The 12276-nt window shown below is 39.2% G+C and overlaps 1 pseudogene; it reads right to left on the reverse strand.

The window, feature by feature from the left end:
- Nucleotides 1-5009: 5009 nt before the first annotated feature.
- On the reverse strand, nucleotides 5010-6068 carry LOC120886865 (protein tyrosine phosphatase type IVA 1-like; annotated as a pseudogene).
- Nucleotides 6069-12276: the final 6208 nt, after the last annotated feature.

Raw genomic sequence — 12276 nt, forward strand, 5'->3', positions numbered from 1 at the left:
TGCCTTGGGGATCAAAGATCAGACAGATGCCTAGAGCTATGTCACTTAAAGTATGATGCTACATTCATGAATGTTTTAAACCATGTTGCCCAGGGAAAATACCAGGGACCTTCTGGTGATGGTTATATTAAATTCAAGTCTTTGGTTATTGATTAAAGAGGTTATGTCAAGTCTTATGACAAACAGTGATCAAGAAGGAACGCTACATAGACATTTATCTCTTCCTTGACTTACAAATCTCCTCAATTTTTTATTTTTATTTTTTATTTATTTTGGCCAAGGGATTGAACCTAGGGGTGTTAACCACTGAGCTATACCCCCCAGTCCCCCCCCCTTTTTAAGACAGTGTCTTGCTAAATTGCTAAGGTTGGCCTTGAATTTATAATCCTCCTATCTCAGCCCCCCAGGTGGCTGGGATTACAGGTGTGTGCCACAGCACTCCGCTTTATTTTTTTAAAAGAATTTTAAATGCCTTATTAATCATTCATTTTCTTTTTTAAAAAAAAAATTTTTGGAGTTGTATATGGACAGCATACCTTTATTTTATCTGTTTATTTTTTTGTGTGTGGTGCTGAGAATTGAACCCACATTCGAGGCAAGTGCTCTGCCACTGAACTACATCCCCAGCCCTAATATTTTATTTTCAACAATGTTTATATACTAAAAGTATTTAGAAAGTTTTTGTCTGAAATAATATATACTTCAGGATGTATTTAATGTAAACTCTGTAAATGCAATTTGGCCATAATAATGTATTGCTTACAGACCATTTTTAACATATTAGTAGTTAATATATATTAAGTGAATAATGGATAAATAAAATTGTAGAATGTTAAGACTTTGACACTGAATTCTTTGCCAATATACAATTCATTAGTTCATTCAAATATATTTATTAAGTACTTACTATGTTCCAGACCATAAGGAGCAAGAATTGCTTTAATTCTTGCTCATACCGATTTTAATCTGGAGATAGAGATACAATTTAATCTGATATTCAGAGAAATTAATGTGTAGTATCAAACTGAAGGAAGTAATGAAAAAAATCATGAAAAATGGAATCTGACTTAGACTACCAGATGGATGTACTGGAATAAGGATGAAAGGTAGAATTTGAGTTAATTTAACTAGGAAAAGCAGGTAATTGTCCCAGAAAGAGAAAACTGCATTTGCAAAGACCCTATGGCAGAAAATGATGATGAATTGCGAAAAAATGTAAAGGCCTGTGAGCATAAAGAGCAAAGGGAGTGGTATTGAAATTTATGTTATATAAGCCTTGTAATTCATGTTTTTAAATAACCTAGTCTTTATTATAAAAGCAGTGGGAAGCTATTAAGAAATTTTATGTAAAGGAATGAAATGATGAGATTTATTAAAAAGAGCACTCTATTCTGGATAATAATTTGGCAGTTCCAAAAGTAAAAATGGGCTTACCATATGACCCAGCAATCACATTTTGTTTTTTTGTTTTGTTTTGTTTTGTTTTTAAGAGAGAGTGATAGAGGGAGAGAGAGAGAGAATTTTTTTTTAATATTTATTTTTTAGTTATTGGTGGACACAACATCTTTGTTTGTATGTGGTGCTGAGGATTGAACCCGAGCCGCACAGACGCCAGACAAGCGCGCTACCGCTTGAGCCACATCCCCAGCCCCACATTTTGGGGTTTTTAATCTTCAAAATACAAAGAGTTGCTGGGATTACAGGTCTGTGCCACCTTGCCCAATTTGTCAATTTCTTGATTTTAATATTGTTCCACAGTTGTATATTATGTTAAAATCAGGGAAACCTAAAGAAAGAATGCAAGGAACTTCCTTATACATTTCTTTGAAACTTTCTGTGAAGTTACAATTATTTCAAAATTTTAAACATTTTTTAAGTTGTAAATGGACACAATACCTTTATTTTATTTTTATGTGGTGCTGAGGATCAAACCCAGTGCCTCAATTCATGCTAAGCGAGTGCTCTTCCTCAGAGCCACAATACCAGCATCCCCCAAATAAAAAGGTTTTGAAAAAGAGCCCTTTAGTTACCAAGTGGAAATTGAATAATTAAGGCAATGTGAGGAAAACTGTTGGGTGATTATTGCATAAGCCTAGAAAAGAAATAAACTATCATAGCTGGACTTGAGTGGTGGCAGTAGGACAGAGAAGAATGGACACACCTGAGAAATATTTAGGAGGTAAAATTCATGGAATATGGTGATGGATGGGACTTAAGAGTTTGAAGAGAATAAGGTTAAGGGTATTTTGAAGTACGAATTTTCCCTAATATTTCATATTATAGAAAATAGACATTTTGAAATACGACAGCAAAAAATTGGAAGGCACCATTTTGTGACCGAGCATATTCTAGAACCAAAGATGCTATTGATAGGAAGTCATTTAGGGAGCTTTGCTAGTCTGAAGGACAATATCATTGTGTTGATAATCAATTTATTAACACTCAACTCCAAATTTGGTTTTCATTGCCTGCTTTGTAAAAATGAAGCTGGACTCTAAATATTTTGCCTTTGCCAGCTGGTGTGATATTAAACTTTGTCAGGAGAGACACTGTAGAAGGAAGGGGTTTTCCTTCCTGTTCTGTTTCTCCTCTGAATGAGCTCCTGCAGGATACATGACTTTTTTAAGCATTCGGCTCCTGTAGTGCTGGTAGCTTACCAGTAGCAGAGGATGCAATACCAGTAGCACCAGGGGCATCTTCCTCTGGCATGTCCCTTGGAGATTAGCACTCCAGAAACCTCTCTGACATTCAGTGAGCCACTGTTGCACTCTCAGCCTGGGGAAGAAGGGAGCCCCTTCTTTGGGTGGTCTGTCTCAGCTTTCAGGTTGGTGGCTGCTCCTTACATCAGCTTTTCTCATATACGTTAGCATTCTCTATACATCTTATTATCTAATCAACTGTCTCTCCTCTTTTACAGTAACTATTTTCCTGTTCTTATTCCTTAAGTTATCTTCCCTCTTACTGAGATCTGCTGCTATTGTTAATCCTTTTTATTAAATTTTCCCTATTCAAATTACTATATGGTCTTTGTGCCCTGATTAAATCCTGACTCATACAAACCATCTCCCAAAGTTTGTTGTTGTGATTCCCTTCATCTTTGAGATGCTGATAGCTTATAATATTTGCTAAAAAAAAAAAAAAGGTATCCTAGGTATGATTGACCCATGTATGAAGATTGCTAAACTGGCCACAATTTTAATTATATCATGAAAGTTTTCAAATTAAAGTTTCACGATTCTGAATGCCTAGATTGGGCTTGACTTTTATTTCTATTCAATTTTAAGTAAATCTATGATTTTCACATTTCAAGCGTTTTAAAATAAAAGTGATAGAAATATTTTCCTGCTCCTCCCAAACAAATCTACATGTTAATCTAAACCAATTTACTTTAGAGGTTTAAATACTCTACCATTGTACAAACAGACAAAATCTGAAATGTAAAATATTAAATGCAGGGCTGGGAATGTAGCTCAGTGATAAAGCACTTAACTGTGTGAAGCCCTGGGTTTGATCTTCAGCACCACATGCACACACTAAAATGTTTCTGACTTTAAAGTATTAAAAACAAATACTATAAAATCCACACTTCAAAATAGGTGTAGAAAAATAAAGAAGTAGATTCCAGGCCAAGGATAACTGATGATAGAAATAGTACTTCATTCTGCTGCATATGATACTGTTGATCATTTCTTCCTTTTCTTGATTGCCTTATTATTTCTGTTTTCTGATTTTTTTATTTTCTTAATTTTTTTTACAAGCTCTTCTATCTCTGTCTAAACTTTAAAATGCATTTTTTTCCTATATTCTGTTCTTGGCTCTTATTTTTCATTGGTCTTGGATGAGTTTATCCATTGTTAGGTAATGTGTCTTTCATTTGTCCACAGCCTGGGTCTGTCCCCTGAGCTCCAGGGTCCTTTAAGTGGTCCAAGCTCTAATCTGGGAGTAAGCAAACTATATAGGCTATTGGTCAAATCCAGCCCATTACCTGTTTTTTTTTTAATATTTATTTTTTAGTTGTAGTTGGATACAGTATCTTTATTTTATTCATTTATTTTTATGTGGTGCTGAGGATCAAACCCAGGGTCTCATATGTGCGAGGCAAGCGCTCTACCATTGAGCCACAACCCCAGCCTTGTTTGTTTTTAACAAGTGCATTTCATTGTTTATTTAGATATTTAAGTGCTTACATGAAGTATTTACAAACTGATGAACATGGAAAAATTATTTCTCCCACGGAGCAATCACATATTCCCAGAAAGTTTAAATATATGGTTAAACAAACATTAATACACATCACCATTTATCAATTACATAATAAAACAAAATTATCAAGAATCCAAATATTAAGTTACCCAGTTCAAAAGGAATATAAGATATTAGATATCTGCTTGATTCATTAGCAAAACCTACTTTTTTTTTTTTGCAAGAAGCTGAGAAGGAAAGGGAAAAAATCATACTTTAAACAAAAAATAAGTTGGTAAACAACTTCTGATAATTATGAAAAATTTACAAGTATTTCAGAAATGTTATTAAGAATTGTTTTAGCTACAATAAAAAATTTATCTTTTAAAAAAAGATTTACTAAATTAAAGAACATATTTTATAGGTTCTGTAAGAGATGCAGGCAACATTTTACTAAAAATATTTAATAATCCTTCTCATTAGTTTTTCAGGCCCTCCCTGTTCAGTTGTACCTCTGAGTGCAAATATTAAATTAACTGTAAGGCCTTTTTTATTTTGGTCTGGAGATATTAAAGACATGTACTTCTGTAACAGCTTAGGCTTTCAAACTGGAGTTTTCCCATAACAGTATAAAATAAGACTCATAGAAAGACATTTAAAAAAATCACCATAAGACTTAATAAAAAGCTTAAAAAAAAAAAAACAGTGGTTAAAAGCAAACCTGAAAAGAAAAAAGAAAAAGTTAAAAAAAAAAAAGCAAACCTGATGCATACTGGTACAAATGTGAAAGATGTAAACATAATGTAAACATAAAGCAAGCAGGCAAATAACTACATAGGCCCTGCAATGTTTGAAATGACTGAAAAAATAAATCACTAAGGTCTAGAGTGTTCTTAGTTTCTAGAGTTTTTGGTTTGTTTGATACTGAAAATTACTGCACTGGGTATTTTGGCACCTAATCTTTCTAAATCTCTTATATATTAAGATTCTTGCATAGAAAAAAATTTAAATTCATTAACTCAATACCACATGATTTCAGGAAAGGTCAATTGAACAAATAATAACCACATTTTAAATGCTGAACAGCAAGAAATCTTTTGCTAAGTGTTTAAATATGTTGATTATAATCCAAACATAGAGGTTGAAATTCTGTCAAGCTTGTAGCCTGCTAAAACTGCTTTCCAGTACTGCTATGGAAGCTTCCATTAGACTTATTCACCACACCAACATGTTGGCCCAATATGCACATCAAAGGTCCCTTCTCAAGTTCCACTTACAATGCAGAAGCATCAATTGCCTGAGTTTTATTGAACCCAACAGTTGTTTCTATTACCTCTTGAGTCTTTAAAGCACAGCTACATTTTCTGACTGTACTTCTCCAGCTACAAAAGTTGCTCGCTGCTTTTGTCTTATGAATTATTTTGCACCTTCATATTTCATTCCACCTTCAATTAATGCTAGGGCAACAAGCACTGGAGCTCTTCCAAGGTCTGCAAGACAATGGACAGTGATACAACAACTAGGTTCTTCATGAAACTTAATTTTTACAAGACTTAACCAGTTATCAACAATCTGGTGCACAGTGGTGAACCATCATCAAAAGGCCAATCAAGAACATGAGTATGGGGCTGGAGATGTGGCTAAATGGCAGAGTGCTTGCCTGGAAAGAATGACGCCCTTGTGTTCAATTCTCAACACTACCAAAAAACAAAACATGAGTATTGTCACAGGTTGCTTCACTTACTCTTACTATTATGGTAATACCATATTTCTTAAGTTCCTGTATAAGTTTGTTTAAGGTTGCATTGGTTGGATTGTGTGTAATAAGTACTCTTAAGTTCATCTACTTGACTTCCAACAGGAGCAGGACAGTTTATTTGAGCCATGTTAATTTAGTTAAACAACAACAACAACAACAAAAAACACTCAATAGGGTTTTGAAAGAATTTAAAAAATTAAGTACAGAAATGATGCAAAGTAACTGATGTCAATGTCAACATACTCCATTTGATATTCTCAATGCTTTGAGTATGAAGTTGGGAGGAATGGGAAATGAAACAAGAAGCAGCAGTAATTCTCCCATCCAGTAACACTGAGACAATAGAACAGAAATGCCCTGAGGTTTACCCCATCCAAGTCAGAACTTTTATAAAATGCTCTGTGGATTTCAATCCAACACTTCTGTATCCAAGTTAACTACCCTTATGGGGCTTCTTGGTGGCATAGTAATGAATTTCTATAGTTCACTTGTCTGCATAGAGGTCACACTTTGTCTGGCAGTAATCTCCATTGTCCTTCAGAAACTCTATAAATCTATAACCACAGAACTGAGAAATATGTTTGCTCATTGATGATTGTGGCCTAATCATAGAGCAGGTCCCAAGGCAGTGGCAGTGGGAACTGTGGCTGCAGGTCAGGTTTGTTGTGTGGCAGAGGAGGCTGATAAAGGCTGCAAACAGGGCACCAGACTATCATGCAGTGAGTGGTGCACACAGGAGAGTGGCCAAATAGGAGACAATCTCATTGATAAATAAATTATTGGAACACAACTATACCTGCTTGTTTACAGATTATCTATGGTTGCTTTTATACTGCTGAGTAGCTGTGGCAGAGGACATATGACCTGAAAAGCCTATGAGCTTCATTATCTGGCCCTTCACAAAAGTTTGCCTATCCTTGCTCTAACCTCATTTTTACATTCTATTGAGCTTTACGCATGTTCAAGCATGGTTTCTAAACCGTTTAGTGGGCCCACAAGAACACTTAGCTGCATCTTTTTAGTAAGAGATATAAAGATCAAGTCTGGAACTCATAACCAAGTCCCATGGATATGACGACAGCAAGGTGAAAGGATATTTTTAGTAGGAATTCTGTCATATTGGAGACATAAGGAGAGTATTTAGGCTGGGAAGAAAGCTTAATTTGCCTCACTTCTGCATGGACTGGAGCCACACTTCAACACAGTGAGACTTCAGCTTCATTTTGATACTTAAGGATTGGTATCTGGCCACGTCATGTTATATCCAGAATATTAGGTATCAATACCAGTGGTGAGGCATATTGATAGGTCTTCAGGGGAATCTGACATTTCCAAAATTGAACAAGAGTATAAGAACATGACAGATGTTGTGAGGGAGTAAAAGTATTTGTTTAAGAGCACCATGTGTTCCTGTCTCCCTCTTCCACCCCCCTCATCCTCAGGAGCCACAAGAATAAGGACATATGTGATAGATTGATGCAGTAATGATCCCAATTTGTTCTGCTTCTCTTGTATCCAAATTCTTGGGTAATCCAGTCCCTCAGTGACTTTAGGTTTGGCCAAATTAATTGCTTTAGCCAATGAGACATAAGCAAAGCCTTGAAAAGTACTCACAAGTTAGGATTTGCCCTCTTGGTGCATTTGGAAATCCCATAACCACTACCATATGAAAGAGCCCAGAGTAGCTGGCTGGATCCTAACAGTTTGGTTTCCTTTATTGTTCCTGCTGACGACCAGCCAACCACCAGACATGAAAGTAAGGCCACTAGCTGACCACAAATTCTTGAGTCTGCCCAGCCATCACTATGTGATGTTGAGAAAAACTACTCTAGCTCAGCACAAATTGCTTATCCATAGGATCATGAGCAAATAAATTTTTTCTTTAAGCCATCAAGTTTGGGGGTTGTTTGTTATGCAGCATAAGGTTATTATAATTGTTTAACTGAAACTGATATAAGTTAATTCATAACTGTTAATGTAATTTCATGTGTTGGTATATGTATGGCTTTGGGAATTATTCATTAGTATATCTGACCGCAAGACTTCCCCACTTCAGACTCAAGGTGTTCAAAACTGACCTCATCTTGACCTCACCACCCATTGCTAACAAATCTTCTCTTCCTGTATTCTCTGTCAGCTGAAATAAGTCTGGGAGCAAATTCCTGATTTGTCCTTCATCCTCCACATCCAAACTGACCATGATGTCAGTTTTTGCCACCATTCTCTGTAATCCCTCTCCACTACTCTACTTTAGTGTATAAGACCCTCCCTGATCTCTTGCCTCATTTTATATATTATTTCCCAATTGCTATGGTTTGAATGTACCTTCTTCACAACTTAGGTGCTATCAATGTGATCGGATTAGGAAGTGGGATCTTTAAGAGGTCATTAAACCATAAAGACTCCTCCCTCATGAACCGGATAAGGTGTCGTTATAAAAGGGCTTGATGGAGGGAGTTCAGACACTTTTTGCCTTTTCACCTTTTGCCATATGAGAATGCACTGTTGCACTCTGGATGCAGCATTCAAGACCCTATCTTCAAAGTGGAGAGCAGCCGAGCAGTCCTCGCCAGATGCAGGCACCAGATGCTGAGCTTCCTACCCAGGAAAATTTATTACTCAGAACTGTGAGAAAGCCAAATTTATTTTCTTAATAAATAAACCAGTTTGTGGTATTTTGTTATATGCTATAGCAGCACACATATACACGTTTTTGGAGACAGGGATTTTGCTATGTTGCCCAGGTTGGTCTTGAACTTATGGGCTAAAGTGATTCTCCTGCCTTAGTGTCCTGAATATCTGGGACTACTGTTGTGAACCACCAGGCCTGGCAGACAGGAATATTTTGTGCTGATCCAATCTGTCCTTTACCTTGTAGGGAGAATGATCTCAATTGCAGAACTAAATATGTCACTCGCCTAGTTAAATTCTTCAGTGTTTCTCTATTGCTTTCGTGAAAAAAAAAAAATTCTTAGTATGACTTGCAATGATTTTCAGAGATCTGGTCCCTGTATACTTTCTGGAAATCAGCTCCTGCCACTTCTCAAAAGGTATCTTATGTTCTAGCCACTGTTAACAACTTAAGGTCTCTAAAAGATTCATATTTTTTCACCCCCCTCTTTTCCTTTGGAAATTTGGTTCCCACTAATCATAAGACTCCATTTGCTCTTACAATCTGTTTAGCTAATTTTAAGTTCTCCCCTCCTCTTTTTTGTGGTTAAAATACATGAACATAAAATTTGAAAAGTACAATTCAGTGGTATTAATTACACTATTGTGCAACCATCACCACTATCCATCTTCAGAAAATATTTATCATTCCTATTTAACAATAATTCCCCATTACCTATCCTTGCTCCAGCTCCTAGTAATTATTCATATACCATATATGAATAATTATTCATATATGGTATATGAATAATTATATATATAATATATAACATATATATAACATAATATATATATAATATAATATATATATATTAGTTGTGGGTGGACACAATACCTTTATTTTATTTGTTTATTTTTATGTAGTGCTGAGGATCGGACCCAGGGCCTCACACGTGTGAGGCAAGCACTCTACCACTGAGCCACAACCCCAGTCTCCATATACATTTTTTAAAGGTCACCAGCCCTCTGTCTCTAGAACTGGGTAGAGGGTTTCTCTCCTGTGTTGACATGGTAGTCGAGTGTAGTGGCTGGCTGTCTGCATTGTCAATGTTAGTTTAAAGCTCTACTTTATTCTTTGCACTGTGAACTCTTTAAGGAGAAGAACTATTGTCTCAATAACTTTTCTATATCTTTGAGTAACAATGCTTCATTTCATACCATTCATAAATACAGGTCACCGAATCTGTTTATTGCTTTTGAATCACCTTAGAGAGCATTTAAAGACATTTCCAGACCTCATTCTCAGAGATCCTGATTCAGTAAATCTGGAGGGGAGTTTGGGAATCTTAAGTTTAGGAATGTTTTCCAGATAATTTTGATATGTGCAAGCCAGAAGCCAGGATTTTGAAATTAAATTGATCTTAAAAAAATGATGTTCAGGGCTGGGGATGTGGCTCAAGCGGTAGCACGCTCGCCTGGCATGCGTGCGGCCGGGGTTCTATCCTTAGCACCACATACCAACAAAGATGTTGTGTCCGCCGAGAACTAAGAAAAAATAAATAAATGTTAAAATTCTCTCTCTCTCTGTCCTCCCCTCTCTCTCACTCTCTCTTAAAAAAAAAATGATGTTCAAGTAGGATGGTCTTTTTATTCTTGATCAACCATTGAAAAGAGGCCAGTTTCTTTTAACTTACTTTTTAGTCTCTAGCCTTAGGAAGTTATAATAAAGAATTTAAAATCTCTTAGCAATGATTTTTTTCTCAACTGTTCTCTTTGCACTAAGGGTTATTTATGTTTTCATATTGACTGCTATAAATGTATGTTTTTATATTGACTTTTCCAAAGAGCTTTCACATCTGCCCTCAACAATCCTTTGAAGTAGGATGTTAGATCCAATTTGCTTTATCATATTTGCCATTTGCTTTGACTTTATCACACCATGGCTCTGACAATCCCATTTGTCACAGGGCCAGTTCTAGTCTATTTATTCATAGTCATTCAACAAGTATGTTTTGAACACCTACTATGTGCTGGTTAGGTACCAGACAACACAGCAGCAAATGGGACAAAATTTCTGCCTACATGGAGCTTATATTCTAGTTGGGGAAATCCCTTCTCCTCTGTTGTGTCTCCTGTATCAATATTTTCCCCATCCTGTCCTAGTGAATCTTCTAATTAGGAATTCCAACTCCACCGGCTCCATTAGATAAGAGTCATGTTTGCCTCTTGGCCAAGCCATATTGTTTTAAAAAGCAGGTTCCTATGCTATGCTGAGGGTCTGTTGTCTAGCTGGTAAGTCTATAGGACTATACACTGGCTCTATGTTTACATCCATTCTCTTTGACATTATGGTCTGGGTAACTGAATAAGTTCTGAGTCTTGTCACTGGAAGGATGAAACTCCTGTCTCCTGTTAGTTTTAGGTTCTCACATGCTTAATAAGCCCTTTTCAGTTACTTTGACATCAAAATAAACCGTGTTTTACCTGACTGGAGATTAGAATCTACACCTACAAATTCTCTTTAGTAGGTTAACTAGAAAACAAAGAAACAGGGACCTGTTTCATGAAAGTATATCAAGAATGTCACAGCTAAAAGGGACCTTGGAGATGAAGCCTCACTGCCTTTCATAGATTAGAAAACTGAGATCCAGAGATGTTCCCTGAATCGTCTCAGGTCACAGAGCCCAAACGACGAATGTGGACCTGTGGTCAAATCTAACCTACAATGTCACCGAGACTCCTCCTAATATTTAACGTCTACGTGGGGTCCAGGCGGCGCATCGCTTCTACCCCACGTCGCTGTTTCTGGAGAAGGTAAGTCGTTAAAACATCAGGTTGGGGCACTGCAGAAACAGGTGTCCAGACCACGGACACCGAGTCGGGGAATCTGGGCTTCCACATGCCCGCCGAGAACTCTACAGCTCCCGCTTACAAAGTTTTCTCGCCTCGTACGTTCCTCTTTCATATCCCTGGCTGCGAGGCCAAGATGCCTGCTGTGGCTTCCGAAGAAGTTGGGAGATGCCACTTCCTCCCCGAAGCTCGGTCGGGCGCGCTGGTCGCTGCGCCGGGCGTCCTTGGGCCCGGCGGCCGGCGAGGGAGCGCGGGGCGCGGGGCGGGGCGGCCCCTCGGCGCGCGCTGCCCGCCCGGGCTGCCAGGGCCGCGGGCCCGCGAGCCCCGGCGCGGAGTGAGAGGCGCGCGCGGGCCGTGGGGGCTGGGCCGAGGCGGAGCGCGAGGCGGCGGCGGCGGCGGCGGCGGGAGGCGCCGCGGGACGAGGCAGCGGCCCCCGCCCCCCCCCCCGAAGCCCGTCCCCGCGCGGGGCTGGGAGCGCAGGGCGGGGAAGCCGCGGGGCCGCGCCACGTCCCTCGCCCGCCCCGGAGCGGGTTTTGCAGGCGGCTCCAGGCTGGGGGCTTTTGTGTCTGCGACTCGGGAGCGGCGAGAGCGCAGACCTCCTCCTCAGAGGGCGCTGTGAGTGCGCCGCCAGGGCCGCGCCGCCCGCCTCCTGCCTCCCCTGTCAGCGGCTCCCGAGGCGGCGGCGGCGAAGAAGAAGGAGTGGGAGGTGGCATCGGCGGTGGCGGCGGCTTCGTCCTCGCACATGCCGGCCCTGGGCTGGGGGCCGTCCCCAGGCCGCGCTCTCGGCCGCTGCCACTGAACCGGGGGAGTCCCCGCACGCTGCCCCGCCGCCCCGAGGCCTCGTCCTCCTCCCAAACTTTGCAAAGTCGGCCCGC

The sequence above is a fragment of the Ictidomys tridecemlineatus genome, chromosome 5, assembly GCF_052094955.1.
Source record: "Ictidomys tridecemlineatus isolate mIctTri1 chromosome 5, mIctTri1.hap1, whole genome shotgun sequence".
NCBI lineage: Eukaryota > Metazoa > Chordata > Mammalia > Rodentia > Sciuridae > Ictidomys > Ictidomys tridecemlineatus.